General features: G+C 40.3%; 1 protein-coding gene across 4 annotated transcripts in view; it reads left to right on the forward strand.

Annotated features, from left to right (window-relative positions):
* POU6F2 (POU class 6 homeobox 2) overlaps nucleotides 1–25,763 on the forward strand; it is a 477,797-nt gene that overhangs the window by 222,458 nt on the left and 229,576 nt on the right. The gene's annotated exons all lie outside the window — the stretch shown is intronic.

Here is a 25,763-nt window from a genome sequence, read left to right on the forward strand (position 1 = left end):
TTTTGTTTGAGTGGGAAGTGGTTGGATCATCTCCAATACAAGATGGCGTTTGGAAGTCTTATTTTGGTTATTGTGTTCTTATTAGGCATTTTTAGTTATAATTATTAAACAGAAATTGTATTATTTGAGATCATACTGTGTAATGAGAAAAACAGACTCATATATTGAGCCTTTATAATTACATGGGCCTATAACAAGAGCTGGACACATTTTATGCTGGAAAGAGTTCTTTCAGTACTACAAAGGTTTTCACTTTTCTATGAAAGATTTGCTAACACTATTTGATAAAATGATTTACATAAGACTCTGCCAAAGGAATAATTTTATGGTGAAAAATGGCCTGAATATGATACAATTAAGATGGCCAACAAAGAGAAAATGAATTTGTTGTGATCTGCTCAAAGGTGTTTGTTTTCCCCATTGATATGAATGTTAGCAATTAGAAAGAATTTTTATTTTTTAATTAGAGTTCAATTAAGTTATCAGGAGGAACAATTTAAAGTACTTTCTGTCAAATGGTCAAATGTGGTCAAATGTCAGGGCTACTTATGGCCAGAGCATCAGCCCATAGATTAAGAAGTAGACCATGTAAGAACTGATTAACTCTTGACCGAAACTTTTTTACACACCATATGTCCTAATATCCCACTTAGTGTTGCCACTTTCTGAGTTTCCCTTTAATGTTTAAAACAAAGTCTCTCTCATACCATTAAATTGTGCCAAGAAACCTGCCATTCATAAATTATGCATGCCCAGGACACACTAATGCACAAACTTTACTTGTTTCAAATTTGAGAGTGCCTGGGAGTCAGGATCTCAAGATTAAGCAAATAAGGCAGGAATAAACAAGGTGAAAGCAGAAGCAACAAAGTGTAAGGAGAGGCTTTCTAATGTAGGTGGATGATGAAATCTTAATGAAGAAATGGGCATTATCAAAATGCAACCTTCCATTTGCAACATTTGCACTTATGGGAATATTGAATATTATAAATAAACATAAGCTCACAAAGTTCCTAGGTCATGAATTAATCTTGCTCAGCTAAAATAGATGCCAAAGTCAGAGTCCAAAAAATCAGGCTTGTCGTATCTTTATTATGGTTTGGTATTTTAAGGATTTTAGTCCCAGGTTATTTTAATGGCTCAAAATTAGTGACTGTGAACCAATGAGGAATGTGGACTTCCATCAAATTTTCTCTCTCTAAGTATCAAATTTCGGATTAGTTTATGGTTGGGAATTTGGTTCTTTTTGGCACCTTTGGTTTCAGAAAATAAATCCTAAGATTTGTATCCTGAGTAAGTAGGTTCAATAAAGGTGTTGACTCTTTTTATCTCTTGGTGCTTCTTACACGATTTTCTTAATGGCTTCATCTTCAGAAGTGTATTGATTAGAGTTGATGGTCAAGCACTGTCTACTGCACCAACATAAGGAGCATGTCTCCCTTTGTCATCTTGGTGATATTGGAGGGCAGGTGATGAGGTCCTTAAAATAAAACACTCCCGGTTGCAAGTCAGCCTGTATAAGAAAACCTTCCTCATCAGTCTCATTCTTCTTCCAACAATTTTTTTCTTCAATAACTTTGTGAATGAATCCCAGTTCCTGAGTCACTGTTAAGATCCAGGAAAGTTCCCCTGAGGTTCCCTTGGGCTTTTCTCTTCCTTTCATATCTTCCCACATGATTTCTTTATTACCCAACCTCCCTAGTTTAAGAAGTAACCAACCATCTTGCTTTGCTAGTGACTGGGGGTTTTCTGGGGACATGTGGCTTTCATGGTTGGAACCAGGAAAGTCCCAGACAAACTAAAAGTAGTTAGTCACCCTGTCAGATGTCCAGGGACAGTAACAATGATGATCAGGCAAATGTCTCGAATCTCCACAGTGCCCAAGATGAGTGTCTACTGCCTGAAGGGCAATGCCAGTTGGTCACCTTGTCAGCCAGCATCTGACTCAAGGATGATCTCACCACCTTTAGGGAACCTACTGCAGCCCTCAACAATCCGTAGGCAGTGTCTATGGCTTGTATGGGTTTCCAGGTTATATCCCAGAAGGTGATGGGACTCTAGGGATGGTGGGTGGTTGTCTGGCAGGCAGACAGTCATCTGCACGGGTCCTGGTAGACTTAAAAACTTAGCCGACTAGACATAATCCAGTCTCATCCTCTTTTGAGGGTGGCAATCTTGTACATGGGCTACAATACCCCAGAAGGAGTATTTGTGTAGTCAATGGGGTAGAATGTTCCACACACACCCCGCCAGCCCACCCTAGAATAGTGACTTCCAAGGCTTTTAAGAGTCTTTTGAAACTACCAGTAAGTCTGCCCAACACTAACAGATACCACACCGTCTTGGTTGGTTTTATAAAACAGATGTGATCCGTCAGTGTGAGGGAGAAGGATTTAAGTATTAAACCCCTGGTCTGAAGTAGAACCTGTTTCCATATGATGTGCTTAGCTTTGGATGGTTCCCCCTTTCCTCATTGTGAAACATTAAGGTGTATTCACGAAATAAGTCTGCCAGCTGGAATTATCTCTGACTCTCCTCCAGCCTTCCTGCCCAGCCCTTCAGCCTGTCATTCTTCTAGATCAGAAGCTACAAATTTGCTAAGAAAGAAAAATACTGACATCAGTTTCTTAATGGTTTGGAATTCAGGGATAAGTTTTCCAGCATCTTCTTTACTAAAGGGATTAAGAGCTGGTTCACTTACATTCACTATCAAGTGACATGGAATTACTCTCAGGCCCTCAGAGGCCATGATTCATGCATGTATTTTAATGAGCACTAATGACATGGTGTTACACTGAGCGGCTTTTCTCCATTCAGGCAGCAGGGGTCTTATCACTGTGTCCTCCTCTGAGCATCTTTCCTGGACCTGCAGCATCAGCTCACATAGGAGCTTGTTAGAAATGCAAACTCTCAGGCCCCACTCCAGCCACACTGAACAGAACCTGCATTCCTAAAAGATTCCCAGGAGATTCCTATGACCACTAAAATTTTAAAAAGGCTGGTCTAGAGAGCTTTTCCAAAATTCATTTGGCAGCTCCCCTACTATCTCCAGCAGCCTCCCCAAACTCTGAGCACCCTTGGGGGATGGGGAGCCATGTGACTGTGGTAAGTGCCCTTGTTAATTTTCCTGCTCTAACTCCCCAAACCAGGTCTCTAATGAGAATAATAACTGAAAGGAATAACTTACTTGAGAATTAACTTATTGCTTCTGTTAGGGCATTCACATCCCCAAGACCAAGAGACATTCTCTTGCACAATGGAAGCATTATTAAAGCCTTTGCTCTGAGATTTTATCCAGCAAAAGCTTCAAATTGATGAAAAAGAGAACCATGTTGTCCTGCAGAAAACCCATTTGCATAGTCTGGGGATTGTTTTCCCTTTCTCCTTGGATCCTTCCATGCAGGAAAGAGAGTGCTCCACCGTCATCAATGAGGGTGTCTTCTTGTAAGGAAACAACCAGGAATAAGGAGTTAGAAATCTTACAGCAACCCAGGAACACCCTATAGCCTAGCCTCAGGGGCCCTGGAAATGAGGTTTAGGGATTAGAGACTCCAGTGAACCACCAAGCTGTGGGCTGTATCATTCTCCCCTCTGAGCAGAAAGGCACATGCCCCACTTCTAACCTGTCTCCTCTCTTCCCCTGGTCCTCCTTATGACTCTTCTCTACTGTGTTGGTTGACTTTTGGCTAGCCCCTAACTGCAGTTCACTCACATTCCTTTCTGTCTCCTTGGAGTACAGGCATCTTCCCAACTCATGTACCTCTTAGGAACATTCCACTGCTACCTCTGACTCTACCATCTCTATTTTTATCCCCGTTCCCATATCTGTCAAAAACTCAAACTCCCCAAAATTCCAATTCCTGAGGGGCTGAGACTTTGCATTCTGGGTTACCTTGTAGATCAGTGGCCAGACTAGAGATTGATTGCCCCATGCAGAAGTATGCATTCCTGTCCAGTCAGCTATACTGTGGGTGGAGGAGGGAGCCAGGATGACATGGGATGGAACATGCACAACATGCTTAAGAGACACACTAGGGCCTCCTTCATCAGTAAAAGGGGTATCAGGGGAGGCAGGCAGGCTGTGTACTGGCCTGTCCACTATACAGACCAGCAGGCCCTCCTATGGGCATGGACAGAGATGGAGACAAACTCAGAGATGCCAAGGGTGGGGTCTAGGTTCTGAATATTTTAGGGGAAGTCTGTGGAAGTTCTGGCTGGGATTCAAGCCCAGAAGTGCTCTTAACTCAGATAAGATCTAGAAATGACTCCTCAACACTCCATGTCCCTACTTGAGCTACAGTTTTGCATTCTCTCCACTCTTAGCTTGGAGAACCCCTGCCCCCTTCCAAACACCTTCCACCATCACTCTTCTGGGTCCTTCCATTCTTGTGTCCCTTATCTGTCCCATGCTCACAGAGATTTGGTCTCAGGTGGCTGTCAGCAAACCCATATCTATGAGATGAGACTAACAATGACCCTGAAGCTCAAAGAAGGAAAATGACTAAGGGCGCTCTGTCACATACTTTATAAACTCCTTTAAAAGTCTGTCTTCCATTTATATATTATTTCAAAACACAGATAGCTTCTATGAAAAATATAATTTGCATTTGTCCTAGTGTGGGAACTAGATTGTTATTTAATGTGGCAAAATGGAGTCCCCACTATGGAACTCACGCAAATGGTTTGTGTTTTTTGCTTTCTTTAGATTTAGGTAGACCATATAGACAAATAGAGCCTCAAAACAAGTGACAACAAGCAGCAAAGGGGGTAATGGGACAGCAGAGGTGGGTCTATGTATAGGACGGATGATTCAAGCGAGTGACTCCTTCTCATTGCCCAGGCTGAGAGATAACCCACTAATCGCTGTGGGCCACATAAATGGAGAATATAAATGTGCTACGTAGGAGATTTATATCAAAGTATGAACATTCCAGTTCAGTCAAGCATAACATTTAAATTAATGACCAAAAATACATTAGAGAGTGCTGCTTAACCTGAACATGGAAAAGCAATTAGGTTCAAGGCAAGTTGACAAATCAAGGCCAGGGGTAGTTTCCCTGCCCCAGTTTCCTCTCACTCTCCAAATTAAAGTCTGTACATGGTAAAGTATGTGGGAATATCTTGAGTTTCAGGAATTTCATGTGCGAGTCACATCGCATTTCCTTTTTGTGTTTTGTTTGTATTTTTTTTTAATGGAGACATCATTCACATACAATAAAACGCATAGATCTTAGGTGCACAGCTCAGTGGGTCTTGATAATTGTGCACACTTACACCACCGCTGTCCACCACGGTCAATACTGAAAACATGGGTAGCCCTGGTGGCGCAGCGGTTTAGCGCCGCCTGCAGCCCAGGGTGTGATCCTGGAGACCCAGGATCGGGTCCCACATTGGGCTCCCTGCATGGAGCCTGCTTCTCCCTCTGCCTGTGTCTCTGCCTCTCTCTCGCTCTCTCTGAATGAATAAATAAATAAATCTTTTTTAAAAAATACTGAAAACATTTCATTTTCCCCAAAAGGTTCCTTTGGATCCCTCTGTAGTCAGTCCCATCCCTCCAGCCAGGCAACCCTGATCTGCTTTCTATCACCAGTGATTGGTTCTATTTGTTCTAGAACGTCATATAAATGGATTTCTACAGTATGTACGCTTTCGTGTCTGGCTTTTTTCCCCTCAGCGTCATGTTTTTGAGATTCATTCATGTCATTGGGTCTGTCAGTGGCTCCTTTCTTTTTATTTCCTAGCTGTGTTCCATTGTAAGGATATGGCACAATTTGTTTGTCCACAGCCAGTTTGATGCCTTAGCAAGCAGACTTGGTGAAGATCCCCTCCCCTGTAGGTAGGGAGAGGCTCCTCCATTGGACATCATCCCTTGGGAAGAACCCTGGCCATGGGTCTCCTTGGCCCTTCACTCTACCCCTGGAAGATTCTTCCCTGTGCTTTATCTTTCTTGGCTACACCTGAAGAGAAGGTTGAGAAATATGCCTTTATTTGAGCACTTCCTGAGTTCATGTATGGCTCATGGAAACTCTAGGGGCCGGAGAGGTTGCTTAAAGTTTCCAATAGTTAAAAGATTTGTGGCTTCCTTGGGACTGTGGTTCTCTCAAAAGCCGAGAAGCCTCTGATCTTTTTGGGTTTGCTCAGCTCCGGATGTCATGTTTTTTTCCAAGGCATACATCTTCAGTCTAATTTATTTTTTCCTTTTTCACTCCCATGGTTCTCTTTTTCAATCCAGTGGGACTTGGGATGCCAGCACTCTGACCTCCTTGGTGTTCTCTAAACATGTATCTACCCAAGGGCCTTTACACAGGACATTTCCTCTGCCTGAAGGACTCTTTCCCCAGAAAACATCAGCCTACTTCCTTCCCCCTCACTGCTCCCCAACACTCCTGTTCCCCCAACCTTCTTTCTTTGACTTCCTTTGTCCCTAACAGTTACTACCTTCTACATAGCCTTAAAAATTTCAGAAATTATTGAGACTTTTTGTCTTTCTTCTCTATAAGCACTTGGGGTCATGCTAACTGCAACCACACTGGGCAGTGATGGTAGCACTGCAATGCCTGGCCCTGGTGCTCTAGAGGACAAGATCTGTGCATAATGTGCTTATAATATGTCCTGCCCATGGATGGACCTGGAGGGTATTATGCTAAGTGAAATAAGTCAATCGGAAAAGGACAAACATTATATGGTCTCATTGATTTGGGGAATATAAAAATTAGTGAAAGGGAATAAAGGGAAAAGAGAGAAAATGAGTGAAAATATCAGTGAGGGTGACAAAACATGAGAGACACTTAACTCTGGTAAATGAACAAGGGGTAGTGGTAGGGGAGGTGGGCGGGGGGTTGGTGTGACTGGGTGATGGGCACTGAGGGGACACTTGGTGGGATGAGCACTGGGTGTTATGCTATATGTTGGAAAATTGAACTCAATAAAAAAATAAATTAAAAAAAGAAACTAATATACCATGTGATGGAATACTACTCAGCAATAAAAATTAACATTTTAACATTTTTTTCCAAAAAATAAAAAATAATATGTCCTGCCCTCAGAATATAAGCCCTACAGTAGGCATTTTTGTTTGGCTCAGTGATGTGGACCAAGAACTAGAACAGTGCTTGGCTCATAATAATTGCTCAAGAATGGGTGCATCAAGGATGGATGGATGGATAGATGGATGGATTTTAAAGTAGGAGTCAGCCAAGTGAAGGGAAGTAAAGAGAACATTCAGTGTAGAGGAGAAAGCATGAGATCATGGAGTCTAGAGTCCTCTGAACAGTTTGAATGTTGTTCAAGGGAAGGTTAGGAGACTGAAGTGGCAGGAAACCAGACCAGAGGAGTAGGAAGGGATGTTGCTGGAGGGCCTTGTATGCCTTGCCCTTGCATGCTGAGTGTCCATCACAGGACCCAATGTGTTAGAGATGAGCAAACTTAAAGACAATGCAATTATGCTATATTTTCATAGATGTTATGTTTGCATTTATATGTTGTGCCTGTGTAACTCCAAAGACTTAAAGCAGCTTAATGTAAGAAGCATGAAAGACCAAACACTGTTTATTAGAAAAAGAAGAAACCTAGATGGAGGTTTGAAACAATGGGACAAGTCAAAGGGGAGACACATTACGTTACCATACTTTTAATTGTCGGACAGTAAACAGCTTAACAAGAAACAGCCTTATTTATTTTTGTTTTTGCTTTTGGCTAATTTTATTCATTTACCCAACACATAATGACTGAGCTTTTGTAGCATTTGAGGTCATGATCTCAATTTGGCATATAGCAGTGACTGAAGCACTGAAGGTGCTTCTGTGCTCATGCAGGACATGTATGAGATGAGCCAGATGCAGGGTGGCAGGGATGGGGACATGATGTATTTTACACAGAGTCATCACTGTCAGTATTTCCACTGGACAGAGACCCAAAGGACATGAGTGACAAAGCCACACAATATCTGGAGGAAGAGTATCCCAGGTTAAAGTTGGAGGTGCTAAGAAAAGCTATCACACAGATTCCCAATGAAGAAATATTGAACTGCTTGATGACAGGACACTGGTTATCTCTGAGCTTTCCTAGGTTATATCGTAGTAACAAACAAGCACAAGATCTCAGCGAGGTACAACAAAGGTTTATGTCTTTGTTTCCTAATATGTGTTGTGTTGGCTGCAGTGAGCAGTGGCCCTGCTATACATGTTCATTCTAGGATCAGGCTAAAGGGGGGTCCTCTTTCTGGGATAGGCCTTTCTCATCACAAAGGAAAGAAGGATTTGCAGAACTGCAATGCTGTTCAAAGCTTTGGCTCACAAGTGGCTCATATCACTTCCACTCAGGTTCTGGGCAAGCTTGCTGCCAATGGGAATGAGGATACACTCCTAAGGGAGGGCATTTCTCAGGCACATAATTAGAATTGGTATTATAAGGCTCTACATTGTCCAACTGAAGATACTCTGCATAAACATTTGATTTAGGTCCCCTCTCAGATTCCTTCCAACACTGAGATTCTACGATTCCATTAGGAGAACCCATTAGGTAGCACGGGCTATCCACGTGGCTCCTCCGAACGCAACACATTAACAATTTCTGAAAGTAGTAGCGTTCAAGTGATAAATATAAAAATAGATTACAAATATATGGAAAAATTGGGGGCTTTTAAAAATAGCACATGAACAGATATAAAAGTATGACTGCATTTATGTAACATCAGGAAAATGCAGAATTATGGGGACAGAAAGAGATCAGTGGTGACCAGGGGTGGGAGCTGGGAAGAGTTGACTATAACCCAGTGCCCGGGAGTTTGGAAGACTGATGTTACAGTTCTCTTGTCTTGATCATGGTGGTGGTAACATGAATCCATGTGTTTGTCAAACTTATAAAACTGGGGACGCCTGGGTGGCTCAGTGGTTGACCATCTGCCTTCGGTTCAGGGCGTGACCCCGGGGTCCTGGGATCGAGTTCCGCGTCGGGCTCCCTGCATGGAGCCTGCTTCTCCTTCTGCCAATGTCTCTGCCTCTCTCTGTGTCTCTCATGAATAAATAAGTAAAAAAACTTTTTAAAAAGTATGAAACTGGATGTTAGAAAGGGTGAATTTTACTGTATGTAAAATGTATCTCAATTTTTTTTAAAAGGGAAGCAGGTGGTGTGGTGCTCATAAATTACCAATAAAATACCAACTTATGTTAAAACATAAAAAAGAAAATGTGAGTACAAAACTGTCAATGAAATAAAAGCTAAGGAAAGCTGAGAGATTCAGGTTCTCCCATTTAAGAAAGTGTTAATGGCTCTATTTCTCAGATGCACAAGCAAACTAAAACAATAAAGATTTCACATGCACACAATTTGATCCCAGCTGTTTGAAAGAAACTACCGCCCCACCCCCCCGCCACACACACACGCACAAACCCCGCAGAGAGAGGAAAAGAGAAATACAATATATAACAAAGGATTACTGGTAGACCCTAGACAGTAAGAAATTATGGGTGATGGCTTTCCTTCTTAAAATTTCTTCATTAATAAGTGTTATTCCAAAATCGGAATACTTTGTATTCATTCAGGTTAAAAGTCATATCCAAAGCCTCATTATTAGCATTGACAAGGTGAAGTCTATAGGTCTGCTGTCTTGACCTTCTAACCACCTTTTTAAGAAAAGCATCCCTCAACTCAAAGTGGATTAATTCTCAAATTAACAATACAACCACAAAGCAACTCTATGCATTCATTATGTATGAGCCATCTTTAATACCAGTAAAATTGCCTTTAAATGTGCCTGATTTTATTGATCAAAGGAGAATTTATTGTCAGGGAGTGGGTGAGGGGTTGAAACGTGTGCTGAGCATTCTGGTATCATTCTTGAGGAAGAAAACAGTAGGTGGCCATGTGTGCTGCTTTTCCTAATGAATTACTCTTGCGCTATTCTAGTGATGCCCGCACTCAGAAAGTTGCATCCCCAGGGGCATCATGGACATGAGAGAGAAGGCCTAATACCACTCACAGAAAGGGCAATGCAGCACCTGCCGCAGAAACAAGAAGAATGGACTGTGGCTTTTAGGATGCAATGATTTCTCAGCCTCTGATAGGTGACTTGCTGTCACAAAGTCCAATATTAAAAATACCTAGTGCATAAATTCATATTTGCAGTGTTATTCAGGGGAGCCCCACATGACACACCATACAATAATACCAAATCCACCATAAAGAAGTTATGAAAGTTGTTGCGTGTGTCTTACTCCTGCAGTTTTTCAAACCTCCGTATCTCCGAGGCTTCAGACTTTTTATTTAAAATACCTGGAGAGCCTGTTCTGCAGTACATTATCCTTGAAGCAGGCGTCACTGAGGCACTGGGGTATGGATTAAACTGGAAGCACATGAATGAGGAGTATGACTAGTATACTGTGTATTTAAGAGATACTGTCAATGGAATAAAGCATTGTCAAAGGATAATGGTTTCCAGCTGCCACATAAATGTCAAAGCAAAGCCAAAGCATTTATTTTCAAAGCAAAAGGCAGGGAAGTAATGTGATCCCCAGTTTGTACATAATAAGGCTGTAAATCCATCAGGGCTCTTGATGGTATGCAGCGATGTGTCTACACTAGCATGTGCAAACTGGATTGGATTCCAAGGCAAGCCATCAGAGCTCTTTTCCAACATGGCTGTCCCTGGAATGGCACTGAACACAGACAAAGGAAAAGACTGTGCTCCAAACGCTTCTCAGTCTCACTCCATTACCAAGGATGAGAGGGAACTGGGATTATGGGTTCAGATTTCCTCTGGAACCAAAATAAAGAAGTCTACTGCGTGTCTGAGGGAAGTGGAAAGGGAGCAGGGAGGGGCGGTGTTGAAAATAAGGTGATGGGAGTTGGTCCCCATTCCCCTCTGCCCACCCTTCAGAGAATGAAGAAGTAAGGCTCGCCAAGCAAGCCCTGTCTTCTCTTATGTGTGTGATTCTTGCAGGGCAGATTTCCAGTGAGAGGTCACAGCTATTATTTCTCAGCCCCTCCAGGGAAAAGCTAAACCTCATTTCCTGCCCTGAGCTGTGCAGAGATTGATTGATCGATCTCACAAACACTCCCTAAGCATCTACTCTTTGCCAGGCACTGTGGTAGGCACTCCAGTCTAGAGTAAGAAAGAGGCTACTGTAGTCATCCAGGGGAGAAAGGGTCCTGGTGGTGGTGATGAAAAGCAGAGGACTGATTTAGGAAACATTAACGAGGTGCATTTGGTAAGACTTGGTGATGGATTGAATGTAGAAGGATAAGAGAAAAGAGAGGGAGATGGTTAGTTTAGTTGGACACGTAAGTTCATTTCCTGTGGAAACTGTAAATGGAGAGACCAGTAGCTAGTTGGAGGTACACAGATCTAAAGCTCAGAATGGGGGACACCTGGGTGGCTCAGTGGTTGAGCATCTGCCTTTGGCTCAGGACATGATCCTGGGGTCCTGGGATCGAGTCCTGCATCAGGCTCCCTATGGGGAGCCTGCTTCTCCCTCTGCCTGTGTCTCTGCCTCTCACTCTGTGTCTCTCATGAATAGATACATAAATAATCTTTAAAATAATACAAAATAAATAAAGCTCAGAATGGGATTGACCTGGAGAGCATATTGTAGAAGCCATCAACGTATGTGACTAAAGCCAGGGAAGGAAGAAATTTCTAAGGAAGAAGAGTTTAGGGAAGGAATGCAGTTCAAGCCGTTGGAAGAGCAAGATGTAGGCACAGCAGAGATGGAGGGAGAGCTCCCAACACGCACGATTGTTCTGTACCAGCTTAGCCTGGGGCTTCTGCGATTCTTCGTGTTTAGATTCTTCCATTGGACATAATCTACACATTCACATTGGAGACTTTTGGTTATTGCTTACCCCTTACATAGCCAGAGTGCCACTAGAAGGAGCCAACAAATTGTATCTGCCAGTCTGCTCTTTATCTTCTGAAGACATGCCAAGTTTCCGTGTATAAAGAATCTATTTTAAGAGCGTGTACATAAAAGCTTCAACAGTGTTGCTCTTTTGCTGAAAAAGTAACTCCATTGATTTAAATCTATTATTTAAAAACGTAGTTGTAGTCTTAAAATCTCAAAATGAAAATGTTTGAGTCTTTTATCCCCCTGCCATTCTTCTTTTTAATGCACTTTGGGTCATGCCCACTGTAGTCAGGCAGGGCAGGGGAAGCAGCATGTTGTGCTTGGCCCTGGTGCTGGGGTATGGCTAGAAGAGGAGATCTGTGCCTGGGAAAAACTGTAGTTTAGATAATAGAATTTTATTTTTTGGAAATTGTTTATCTGGGGGAAATCATGTCTTGTTGCTAGCGAGATTAGCCTCCGAATGTCTTTTGGTTCCATGTTACCGTTTCCTTTGGTTTAGCGTCATCATCTCCCCAATTATATTAATCAACCATGCTCACCAAATTTCTAGCCAAAATTTAAAGAAAAAAACCAACAACAAAGCAAAACAAAAAACCTTAGTACATTTGCCATTTGTCACCAGATCAGAATTAGCACAAATACGCAGGCCCATTAAAACATTCTTATGCATCTCGGTTCCCCTGTGTGCCATTATTTTAGAAATTCTTAGCACAACATATATATACTCAACATTTGACATAAGATAATTTGAGTTTGCTGTGTTTGGAAAATAACTCACATGGGAGAAAGTTGCATTAAATAAATAATAGAGATAAAATTTATACTTCTATATATTTCAAAGCTAATGTCGCTAACTTACAATGGAATGGTAACATGAAGACACAGTGCTATAATTTGATTGATTTGTTTTGACAGCAGCCAAATAATTGAGAGTGAAAGGTGTCAGCACAGATGAAATATTGTATAAGCCACGTTCAAAAGGCAGCCCTCGCAGCAGCAGCAACTAGAGTTTTATTTCCTTTGATTCCGTACTGGTACTCACCTCCAGTTTATTATGAAACCATGAAAGGTGCACGACTTCTCCAACTAGGGAGACTTTTATGGAGAGGATAGAAATAGAAGTTTGTCAAGTAGTCGAACAATGGATATAGACAAAAGGATGGAAAATGCTAGAGCGTGCCGAGCTGAATGCTATCAGCCTGTCCCTTTCTTTTGCAAGGTGCTGCTCTCCTGCGTCTTGCCTCATTTTGAAGAGATGCGGAGTCAGAGCAAATATTAGATCCTATTTTCCCGCCCCTTGATAGGAGATGGAAAATAGAGAGGTGTGCTTGGCACCATTTCTGGGACCAGATTGGGGGGGAGGGGCGCTTACCCAACTGAAAAACTCTCACGCCTGGTTGATAATAAGATTCGAGGTGCTTGGTGAATATAGAAGCTGAATGGTCAAGAGACGCTTGATCGGGAGAAAGTCTTGGCCCAGGGGCAACTGTTGGACACAGTTAACAGAGTAAGCTGGGGGTCCTTTGGCCTGGTTTAAATCCAGCCCTACAGCTTGCTAGTCCTTTGACCTGGGCAGGGTGCTCCGATCTCTGAGACCCACTTTCCTCAGGTATTTTACAGTGTTGTTTAAGGATTCAATGTGATGGTACCAACCACTATATGTTCAACACTTTTTCCTATATGTACATACCTATGGTGAAGTCTGATTTGCAAATTAGGCACCATAAGGGATCAGCAGCAATAGTAATATAAAACACAGCAATGATAACAATATATTGTGTTGTAATAAAAATTGTGTGAATGTAGTCTCTCTCTCTCATGATATCTCATCGTACCGTGCTTGTCTTTCTTGTGCTGACGTGAGATGTGAAAATACTATGTGATGGATGAGATAAAGTGAGATGAATGATGTAGGCCCCATAACGTAGTATCAGACCACTGACCATTGACTATTGAACTTGTGACGTCATGTCAGAAGAAGGATCATCTGCTTCCAGACTGTGGCTGATTGTGGGTAACAGAAACTATGGAAAGCAAAACCACAAACAAAAATACTTTTATTACCCACAGTTGCAAAGTCCAAGATGATAGCCGTGAACCACATGTGGCTATGGGGCCTCTGAAACGTGGCTAGTCCAAATGGCCATACACTATAGATGTAAAATCCACACAGTTGCAAGTATCGTGTCAGTGTTTTTATCTTGGTAAAATGTTGAGAAAATATTTTGGATACATTAGGTCAAATAGAATATATTATGAAAATTAATTTCACTTGTTCCTTTTTATTTTTTTAAATATGGATACTAGGAAATTTTAAATGATGTATGTGGCTCACATTATGGCTTGCATTGTATTTCTATTAGATAGCATGGGCCCAGTCTGGAGAAGCACCCCAAATCCCATATACATGTGGCACTAACTAAAAGTTGTGTCCATTTAAAATGAAAATAATTAGCATACACTTAAGTTTTGGACCCTAAAGCAGAAAAATCACAAGAGATCTGATTTGGTGACAAAAATAAAGATAAATTTTGTAGGTTTTCTGCTGTAGTTTAGGAACTGCTTGGGATTTTTATTTGTATATATATAAAGGATATAGGGGCACTTGGTGGCTCAGTGGTTGAGCATCGGCCTTCGGCTCAGGGCATGATCCTGTGTGGGATCGAGTCCCCAGATCAGGCTCCCTTTGGGGAGCCTGTTTCTCCCTCTGCCTATGTTTCTGCCTCTCTCTGTGTGTCTCTCATGAATAAACAAATAAAATCTTTTTAAAAAAAAAGATATAATTTTTGTAACAACTTCCAGTGATCAGAATCTAAAATTCTTTCTTTTTAAAAAATTATTATACTTTGTACTTTGAAATACAGAGAAAAATATGTATATACACAATAAAATGATCTAGAATTAACTATTAACATTTTGCCACCTTTGCTTGAAATCTTTTATCTTAAAAAACAAAATATTTTAAATAATGCTAAAATCCTCCTCTTCCTCCCCTAGTCATTCCAGAGCATTACCCCTCCTAGAAATAACCACTACTCTGCAAGTGCATGTAATGTTTATAAATTTACTAAATATATGTGGTTTTATATATGTATTTTGTATGCATATGCACATGAAATATACAGTATAGAGTTTACTATAAATATATAGTAGTATTCTGGTTGTGTTAAGATTTTACATAATGGTAGCATACTCTAGATATATTTTTGTATCTTGCCTCTTTCTTTCAACACTTTGCTTTTGATGTTTGTCCATGTTGATACATGTAAATAGTAATTATTAGAATTTAGGGGATCCCTGGGCGGCTCAGTGATTTGGGCCTGCCTTTGGCCCAGAGCGCAATCCCGGAGTCCCGGAATTGAGTCCCTCATCGGGCTCCCTGCATGGAGCCTGCTTCTCCCTCTGTCTGTGTGACTGCCTCTCTCTCTCTCTCTCTCTCTCTCTCTTTCTATGTCTATAATGAATAAATAAATACAATTTTTAAAAAAATCTCATAGAATTTATTTCGATCATCTTATTTTGTGGGTTTTTTTCATCATGCTTTTTCTTCCCTTTTTCTCCTTTCTTGCATTCTAATGGATTTGTTGTTGTTTTTTTTTTTTTCTTGAATTAGAAGTTAAACATCTATTTTTATTCTTTTGTTTGTTACCTATATGTTTGGAACATGTGTTTTAAGGTGTGATATCAGTATGCTCATCTTTCCTCCTAAAAAACATTGCAACTTTCTGATCACCTCCTTCCATCTTCTAGCCTACTACCCTCCAGCAATAGTTATTCTTTTTATTTTAAATTTTTATGTATTTATGATAGTCACAGAGAGAGAGAAAGAGGCAGAGACACAGGCAGAGGGAGAAGCAGGCTCCGTGCACTGGGAGCCCGATGTGGGATTCGATCCCGGGTCTCCAGGATCGCGCCCTGGGCCAAAGGCAGGCGGCAAACCGCTGCGCCACCCAGGGATCGTAGTTATTCTTTATACTGTTGCATTCACAGTCTGTCTTAGCTTTCATTATCTTTGCAAAATTCTTTACACTTCATTATGTCTTTTAACCTATTCCTTCTTTTCAGAGCTTTCTGATTCTTTTAAGAAGGTCTTTGAATCCCCAACAGTGCAATTGCTGGGTCGTAGGGCAGGTATATTTTTAACTGTTTGAGGAACCTCCACACAGTTTTCCACAGTGGCTGCACCAGTTCACATTCCCACCAACAGTGTAAGAGGGTTCCCTTTTCTCCACATCCTCTCCAACATTTGTTGTTTCCTGCCTTGTTAATTTTCCCCATTCTCACTGGTGTGAGGTGGTATCTCATTGTGGTTTTGATTTGTATTTCCCTGATGGCAAGTGATGCAGAGCATTTTCTCATGTGTATGTTGGCCATGTCTATGTCTTCTTCTGTGAGATTTCTGTTCATGTCTTTTGCCCATTTCATGATTGGATTGTTTGTTTCTTTGGTGTTGAGTTTAATAAGTTCTTTATAGATCTTGGAAACTAGCCCTTTATCTGATATGTCATTTGCAAATATCTTCTCCCATTCTGTAGGTTGTCTTTGAGTTTTGTTGACTGTATCCTTTGCTGTGCAAAAGCTTCTTGTCTTGATGAAGTCCCAATAGTTCATTTTTGCTTGTGAACTAGGGGTGGTAGAAGGGGAGGAGGGCGGGGGGTGGGAGTGAATGGGTGACGGGCACTGGGTGTTATTCTGTATGTTAGTAAATTGAACACCAATAAAAAAAAAAAAAAAAAAAAAAAAAAAAAAAAAAGAAGGTCTTTGAATGATAAACTGAGTTTCATTTGTTTAAAATGCCCCTTTTGTCTTTATTTCCTACAATTTAGCTAGATTTAGAATTCTAGGTTCATAGTTAATATTCTCAGCAGATGAAGAAATTATCTCCTGGGCTCTATTTTGTGCTGATAAAAAATATGCTGTCAGTTTTTTTAAAAAAGATCTTATTTATTTATTCATGAGAGACAGAGAGAGAGAGAGACAGGCAGAGGGAGAAGCAGACTCCCTGAGGGGAGACCAATGCAGGACTCGATCCCAGGACCCCGGGATCACGCCCTGAGCTGAAGGGCAGATGCTCAACCACTGAGCCACCAAGGTGCCCCATATATTGTCAATTTAAATTGTCATTCCTTCACAGATAAAATTCCTTTTAAAATCATGTCTGATGTTAAGATTTTTCTCTTTCTCTATGGAATTCACCAGTTATACTGTGAAAAACCTTAAAATGAGTTTATTCTTATTTACCTTGCTTTGGCACTTGGGATTCCTGACATATCAGTCATTACTTCTTCTCCTCCAGCCTTGCAGTCCTTTTCTCCAGGAACTCCTATTACATGTCCACTGTCTTTCATGTCCTGAGCCTTTCATATTTTCTCTCATTATATTTTGTGCTGCATTTTTTATGTAATTTCCTTAGATTGATCATCCAGTCTTCTAATTCTCTCTGCACTTATGTTTAACCTTATGTTTCACTTTTAATTTTTCATTTTAAAGACTGTATTTTTCACTACTAGAAGTTATATCTTTTTTCCGTTATGGTTTCTGTTTTTCCTAGGTTCTTTTTAGTGACTTTCAATATGTTCATTTTATAATCTTCTTCAGACTGCTTTTTAGCTTAAGTACATGAGGAGCTAGTTAAAGATTGCTGCCATTCTCCTACTCATAGTGTAATATGTCTATATGTGGTAAGAATTTTTTTTGTTTTGAACTCACTTGAAATACAAGTAGTTTTTCTATGAAGTCCTTTAAACTTTGGATTGTATAAGTATTACTAAATATTTATCTGCTTGTGCCAAATGCCCAACAGGTTTCATAAATTATCTCTTTACTTGGAGATATCTGCACCACAGACATAGTATAAATTTTGACTATATTAGGAAGTATGTGCATATATGATTTTCCCTACCTGAGGCTTTTAACAGAAAAAAAACATCTTTTTCTTAATTCCTTGGGCTAGTGAATGGGGTTCACCTCATCTCTTTTCACTGTTGGGGCAGCCCTTTCATGGTTCTGAATTTTTAGAAGGGACTCAGTTCAAACAGCTATTCTCACATGGGCCCAAAGCTTCAGATCCTGTCCCTATTTTGGTGGCCAAACATCAGCCTCAGGCTGACCAGGCCTAACCCATGTCTATCTTCAAAGGGCCAAGGTGTCAATTAGTGGTCTTGCTATTCTTGATTTCTGATGCCTAAGGGTTTCCATTTCTGCCTGTATATCCACATTTTTGACATATTTTAGGCATAATTTCTATATATTGGAAACAAGAAGGTTGTCCATTATAGTCAGTTAGACTGAAAAAATATTTAGATATTTTTTTCATGAAAAGTTTCTTCCTCCCCCTTTTATCAATTTCTCTAGGTGGCTCAAGTCTGAAAAATTAATCCTCAGCAGATAGATGATTCCTAAACATTTCAAGCATTCAATTAAATTTGGTAGTGATTTTTAAAAATTATTTATTTATTTATTCATGAGAGACACAGTGAGAGGCAGAGACACAGGCAGAGGGAGAAGCAGGCTCCCTGTGGGGAGCCTGATGTGGAACTTGATCCCAGGACCCTGGGATCACGCCCTGAGCCACAGGCAGATGATCAACCACTGAGCCACCCAGGCATCCCAAATTTAGTAGTGATTTAAATTGAATTTTTTTTTCTGGAACTTTCAGAAATCTTTAAGCAATCTTTGTGGAATTATTGGAAACTTTTAGAAAGAGAGCAAATACTAATATTGTAGCCTTCTGGGATATTCTTGGGTGATAGTTATTTCTGTGGTTCTTATTCAATAAACCAAATTCTGTGTGGATGCCCAAGATTATTCAGCTGAAGTTTCATCTCAAAAATAAGTAACCAGCAAGGATCGCAAATAAATTAAGAAATTTCTTGGTTTCAGAAAAACATAGAAGATAGTTTCGGTTTCTATTTTTAGGATATTTTGCATTTTTTATTTTAAAATAAATTTTAATTTATTAATTTAATGCATTTTTGCATCTATTAAAGATGTGAAATTAATTCTGAATTAATTCTGCATTTTAGAAATTCCTAATATTTTTATTTTGAAATATTCAAACCATAACAGAGGAATACAGTAAATACCTGCGTACCTGTGTTCTATCAAATTCTAACATTTTCCCTTCTTGCTTCATATTGCTTCTTTAAAATCTTACAAATACAGTTGAAGCAATCTTTGTAACACTCCCAGATCCTATGTTCCTCCTCCCTTGTTTTTATTATTATTATTATTATGGTTAAGATGTATGTAACATAAAATTTACCACTTTAACCCCTATTCAGGGGCATTAAATAGATTTAAGCACATGATCATGCAATCATCTCTACAACTTTTTCATCTCTAACAACTGAAATTCTGTCCCCATTAAGAATAACTCCATTACCCCCGGCAACCACTGTTCTACTTTCTGGCTCTATGAATTTGAGTACTATGGGCATTTCATTAAGTGGAATCATACAGCATTTGTCCTTTTGTGACTGGCTTATTTCACTTAGCATAGTGTATTCAAGATTCATCCATGTTGTAGCACGTGTCAGAATTTCCTTCCTTTTAAATACTGAATAATGTTCCATTGTAAGTATATACCACATTTTGTTTATTCATTCATCTGTCAATAGATAGTTGGGTTGCTTTCACCTTTTGACTACACTAAATAATGCTGCCATGAATGTGGGTGTACAAATAATCTATTTGCCCCTGCTTTCAATGCTTTGGGGTATATGCCCGAAAATAGAATTGGTGGATCATATGGTAATTCTACGCTAGCTGCTTGAGGAGTCGCCATACCATTTTTCTTAGCAAATGCACCATTTTACATTCCCACCAACAATGCACAGGGTTACAGTTTTCCACATCTTCTCCAATACTTGCCAAATTCTGTTTTTTATTTCTTATAATGTTTTGATAATAATTCTCTAACAGGTACGAAGTGGTATCTCATTGTCACTGAAGAAGCATTTTTGAGACAACAATTAATTACCCACTGACTTCTCCTGATATTGCTTAATCACATTTAGGTATATTCCAAATAACCAAATAACCTAAGGAGAAAATGTACACTTCAGAAATTGCCTTATTTCTGCTTCATGGTCTGCAAATGGTAAATATTATAGGTACAATTATAGGTAAAATTGCAGTTGGACTCACATTTTCAGGTACATACAACTGTGTTACACATAGAGGTGAACACTAGCAATATTTGTCACAAAAGAAATTCCTTCAGTGCAAAGTTCGTTCCCTATTGACTTCCATTACAATTAAAGATTTCACTAAACAAAGAATATATTTGGAGTACCTGGGTGGCTCAGTGGTTCAGCATCTACCTTTGACTCAGGGCATGATTCCGGAGTCCTGAGATCGAGTCCCGCATCAGGCTCCCCACAGGGAGCCTGCTTCTCCCTCTGCCTGTGTCTCTGCCTCTCTCTGTGTGTCTCTCATGAATAAATAGATAAAGTCTTAAAAACATATATGCATATATGGATATATTCATATACCGATATATTTACCTATAGATAAAATGAAAGCTTTCCTTGAAGAAGATTTTCAAGCAGTGGCCCACTCACTGGGATACTGACTGTTGGAATCCACTGGAAGGACCCTCTGAAGAGATTCAGGGCCTAGACAATAGTTCTCTTTTCCTTTGTGACATTTTTCTCAATCTTGAAAGGTTCCCTACCTTGGAGAGCTAGCTAAGCACCTTTCTGAATCATAAGAATTTCCTTCAGGCCAGGGCATTGCTTTATTTTCCGTTTTGAATGCCACAAATGTTTGTACCATGTCCATGCTTTGGTCTGGTAAAAACCACTCTCAAATCCTTTAAAGGATGGTGTTTATTTTTCTAGTAAATGCTATGCTCTAGTTCTTGTTTTACTCTAGTCTAAATTTTTATTACTGAAGGCTTCAAGTTATATTTTAAGAAGTAAGCTTATTCTCCACTTTACCATTTCTGTCCAATCTTACGTGCCTAATATATTTCATAGACATTTCTGGTGCCTCTTCATGTGCAATAGATGGCATTGTTTGTCAAGTGTGAACTACACTTGGGGTGCCTGGATAGCTCAGATGATTAAGCGTCTACCTTTGGCTCAGATCATAGTCTCTGGGTCCTGGGATCTAGCCCGGTGTCATGCTCCCTGTTCAGCAGGGGGGGTCTGCTTCTCCCTCTCCTTCTGCCCCTCTCCTGCTTGTGCTCTCTCCGTCTCTCTCCACCTCTCTCTGCCTCTCTCTGACTCTCTCTCTCTCTCTCAAATGAATAAATAAAAAATCGTAAGAAGAAAGCGTAGACTACACTTAGCAGAGTTACACTTTACCAACAGGTTTTGTCCTGTTTATCATTTTCATAATCCGCACAGTCAGCCCTCCACTCCGGGGGAGAGCAAAATACAGGATAAGCTCGCCTCAAAGGAAAGAGCAGGTGTACAAAAGCACCTCAAAATCATAAAGTCATTGGTGCTCATAAAACCATATTGCCTACTTTTTCGGGAGATTAATGAGTGGCTCATAAAATAGCATTAAACGTCTGGCCAAATTCCAATCAGAAAGGTGTGTGTTCCTAGGTAGTGCTCTTCCAACTGCCAGGGGCTTGCTTGCTCTGAGAGTATTTGCAGTTCAAAACACTAATGTTATTGCATCTCCTCACTTAAACGAGAATTAAAAATAGGAAAAGTAGCGGTGGAAATCATCCAGCCATCGGCGTTCCTGGCCAGGGTCGTGCTCAGGTGTGTCTTCAGCTGAAGTACCTGCTTTGTGGGGACGAAGAGAGGATATAGAGCAGAAGTTAGCAAGGGTCTCAGCACAAACATCTTAGAACCACAAATACATGCCTTACGCTATCCCGACTAGCAACCTGAATATATAACTATTGGCCAGGAGAGTCATTAATATTCTGAAATATAAGCAAACAAAAAAAGCCATCCCTGCTACTGAAAAATGATACTGATTGATCAGTCCCAAGAGTCTATCACAGAGTAGATTTACTCACATGGTACAGAAAAAGAACAGGCCCATCCACCATCACAGCTTTTCAGAAATTCTGGGTGTCTCTCAGTAAATGTGACTGCATCGGTAAGTGCAGTGTTGTCTCTGAGACCTGGGACAGACTTCCATGTTGGTTCTTGCCTCCTGAATGTTCTAGAATATTATGTGACCATGTGATATACTTATTTCCAGTCTTCTGTCAACTACATTTTAAACATGAGAAATCAAAGCACTTTTCACCTGAAATATTTCAATACTATGTTCACATAAAAATGTTTAAAAATTTCACTTAAGGCTTAAAAAAAAACAACAACTTTAAAGCACTTTGAGTTTCACAGGCTCTTGGGAGAAATTAGGAATATTACCACATGTAAAAAAAAACAATCTCTTCAATTCAGAATATCACTAAAGTAATAAACGTTTAATTAAGGAGCTAAGACCTGAAAAGAGGCCTGTTTCATAATGATGTTTTTGTCTATAACTGCACAACTCCCTCCCATGTTATTGTTTTAATCAGGATATTTTACATTCTCATGCAAAAAGCATATGATGGCCTGTTTGGTCTGGATATTTCTTTTTTTTTTAAGATTTTTTATTTTATTCATGAGAGACACACAGAGAGAGGCAGAGACACAGGCAGAGGGAGAAGCAGGGGCCCTGCAGAGAGCCCGATCGGGGACTCGATCCCAGGTCCCCAGGATCTCGACCTGAGCCGAAGGCAGATGCTCAACCACTGAACCACTCAGGTGCCCCGATCTGAATACTTCTAAGAAAATCTCAGTGCACTGAGTTTCAACTCCTTCTTCTCCATTAATGAGAAACCCAGATTGCACTGCACCTTCCCATCCAGGCAAAATTGCCACATTGAAACATTTGCGGAATAATCCCAGATGAAAGATCCAAAGACTTTATCTAAAATTTGACCTATAATTTTACTTTTTTAAAACTAGACAATTTAGCCACACACCTCTGTATGTAATACATACGTGTGCCCACGTGTGTTCCTTAGCAAATGTGCTGTACTCTTTGCGGGTCTAAAATGTTGCCAGATTCGTCGGTTTTGTCATGTCAGAATTTGACCACATGTGACTTCATGCCTTCCAACTACATCTGCATTTTAGGAGGAAAATAGGATGCCTCGGGTCTCATGCCAGATTTTAATGTAAAATTAATTCTTCTTTTAAAAATACTTTTAAAAACACAACATTTTTCTTTTTTTTTTTTTTCACAACATTTTTCTAATGTACATTAAGGATGTTGGAGAAGTTCACTGAAGCATATGCTCTGAGCTTTCAGGAGCAATCTGTAGTCAGGCATTTTAAATGAAAATTGATTTGTGATTTACATGGTCAGTGGAAAGAAAATTAACTTATGGAAGGTTGTAATGAAATATTAGACAAGTAAAAAAGTAGATGGTGATCTAGTGGAACTAAAAGTCCCATCTGGAAGAATTCTGTGACATTTTTACATTTATCTGTGTTCTGCATGAGTTGTAATGTTAGTGGTAATTTTATGGGACTGAGCTGAAATGAAAAGTGTGTTATCACAGATTGCCTACAATATAGGATTGTGTTCAGTGGAGAGTCCTGTATCCTTTTCTCCATTTTCCTATAATATGACTCATTGCACTTTTTTCAGCTACTGTTGTTGAATGCATTCAGCCTTTTACTTGAGGTTATTAAAGAAGAACATCAAACGCTCACAAATACAATCTAACCGCACATTTCAAAGCAGCCTTGCAACTTCCGCTTAGTTCTGCATTGTCTAGGTCACGTCTAGGAAAGAACCTCCAAAATGTACACAAAAGGAGCAAGGGCACTGAATGTAAAGCTTTTACCTTACACTGGGTTTTGGGGTGGGGGGTGGGGTTCCAAACTCCGATCCACACCTCACCAACCTAGAGCATGTTAGCAGAATGGCAAATTCATACCTTCCTAGAAATGGACCATTCAGAAATTGTCTGTTTCCTCCCTTTCTCTTCCAATTTTGTAAAAGCAAGCACTGTCGTTTCTGTGGTCAGAGAAGTATGTTCTGGTACAAAAAGGTGAAGATGACTCTTCTTTTCTGCTGGGTGGGAAATGTCCCTCAGATTTCAGTATTAATTTGTGGATATAAATGTTAAAAGGGAGACGACCTCGTGGGCTTAAGCCTGTATGCTATTCTTCTTCTCCCTGCATTTACTGTATTTGACAGATGGCCATAACTTTTTGAAGGTATACAATTTCTGAATTACTGCAACTTAAACATTTGATAGCATTTAAATACTTTGCCCCCGTGCCAGAGCATAAGCCATGAAATTATTTGCCGTAGAATTTCAAAATCCAATTTCTATCTCTCTTATTTTCTTTCCTTTCATCTCCTCCAGAAACCACAGCCGAGTACAGGTAGAACCTCTACAGATTCTAAAGATTAAGGTCTTTGGCTAAATTGATACCTACTTGTACTATATTTAAGTAAATCCACTACATGGGGGAAATCTTACTTGTAGGATTGGCAGTTTGGACTGTCCTCGTTTATTTTAAAGGATTTCCATCAGGTATTTTTCATTTGTAGAATTTTCTCATTTTTTCCTCACTATTTTCTCTAACAAGAAAATAGCGAGTTCTTTCAATAGATTAAATCAGACCCTCTTAATTTCAACCCGAGTGGCAACTTTCTATCCCTGTAATGACAGTGGTGGCTTTCAAGCAGGGCTGCCCATCAGAATCATCCAGAAGCCTTGCAGAAAATGTCAATTTCTAGGTCCCATCATAGAGTTCCGATTTAGAGGGTCCAGGGTCAGCCCTGACACTGGTACCTTTTACAACCTCCCTAGTTGAGCCTAATGTGCAGCCAGGATTCAGCCTTTTTGTAAGAACAGGTCCTAGGGAAACTCTTTGGGAAGTTACTCAGTGTAGGTGTGGGGCAGGAGGAGGGAGTTGGATTCACTCTTGCTTAACCCAGGGACACAGCTTCTTCCCCTGCGTGCAGTTCTCAAGGTCCAGGAATCATTATTTGACCTACAATACTTGGATTTGTTCATTTGACCTAAATATACGTACCATCAGATTATAAGAGAATTCTGCAGTGTTTATTTAATTGCATTTTCAATTGTATGCTCAAAATATACTTTGAATCTGGGTGGGTTTGGCTTTTTGGGTGGGTTTGGTTTTTTTTGTTTGTTTGTTTTGTTTTGTTTTGTTTTGTTTTTGATGACTTAAACTGAGATTTCTGTTCCGATTTAAAATAAAATAGTAAAAAAGGTAAGACTCCTGAGCGCTAGCTTAAGGTGTCTCTTTTTGTAGGCAGGGGATGGCCTATAGCTTCCACTCTACTTGCTTGATTTTTGGTTATTTCCTTCAGGTGGAGAGCAAACAGCCCCCCACCCAAATGTCCTCTAACGTCAGAACCCAAGACCGTAGCTGTGGGTGCTGACGTAGCATTTAAACAGCCATTTGACACCCATCCCTCCTGTCATTTCTGCAGCACATTCGGTTCATAACATTTCTAGGGGAAAGGTCACAGATCTGTCACCAGCAGTGTTTGTGGCACTCAGAAAATAAAGTGGGGTGGTTAATGATAGCTGGGGCAGCCCGAGTAATCACAGGATGCTGCTGAGGTCAATATTCCGTATCGGCTTTCCGTCCGTCCATCCGAAACAATATACCGGAGTAAATGCAATCAGTAAGTGGTTGCAAATGAATCTTTTAGGGACATGAGCATTACAGAAACAGGAGATTCAAGAAGAGATGCTAAGTGGATCTTTGGGTTTGTAATTGCAGCCCTGGGAATCATTACCCTAATTAATAGCTGTTCAAGCCAGGACCCTTGCTCCTGGGCGCTGGCTTGAGTTTGCAGTCGCCATCCTGGGGGGTGGCGGGGGAGCTCTGCCCAAAGTGTCAGCAAGGCCAGCAGACCCAAGGGACCAGGCTTGGTGCCGCGGTGAGCCTGCTGGCCCCCATC

The sequence above is a fragment of the Canis aureus genome, chromosome 21, assembly GCF_053574225.1.
Source record: "Canis aureus isolate CA01 chromosome 21, VMU_Caureus_v.1.0, whole genome shotgun sequence".
Classification (NCBI taxonomy): Eukaryota; Metazoa; Chordata; class Mammalia; order Carnivora; family Canidae; genus Canis; species Canis aureus.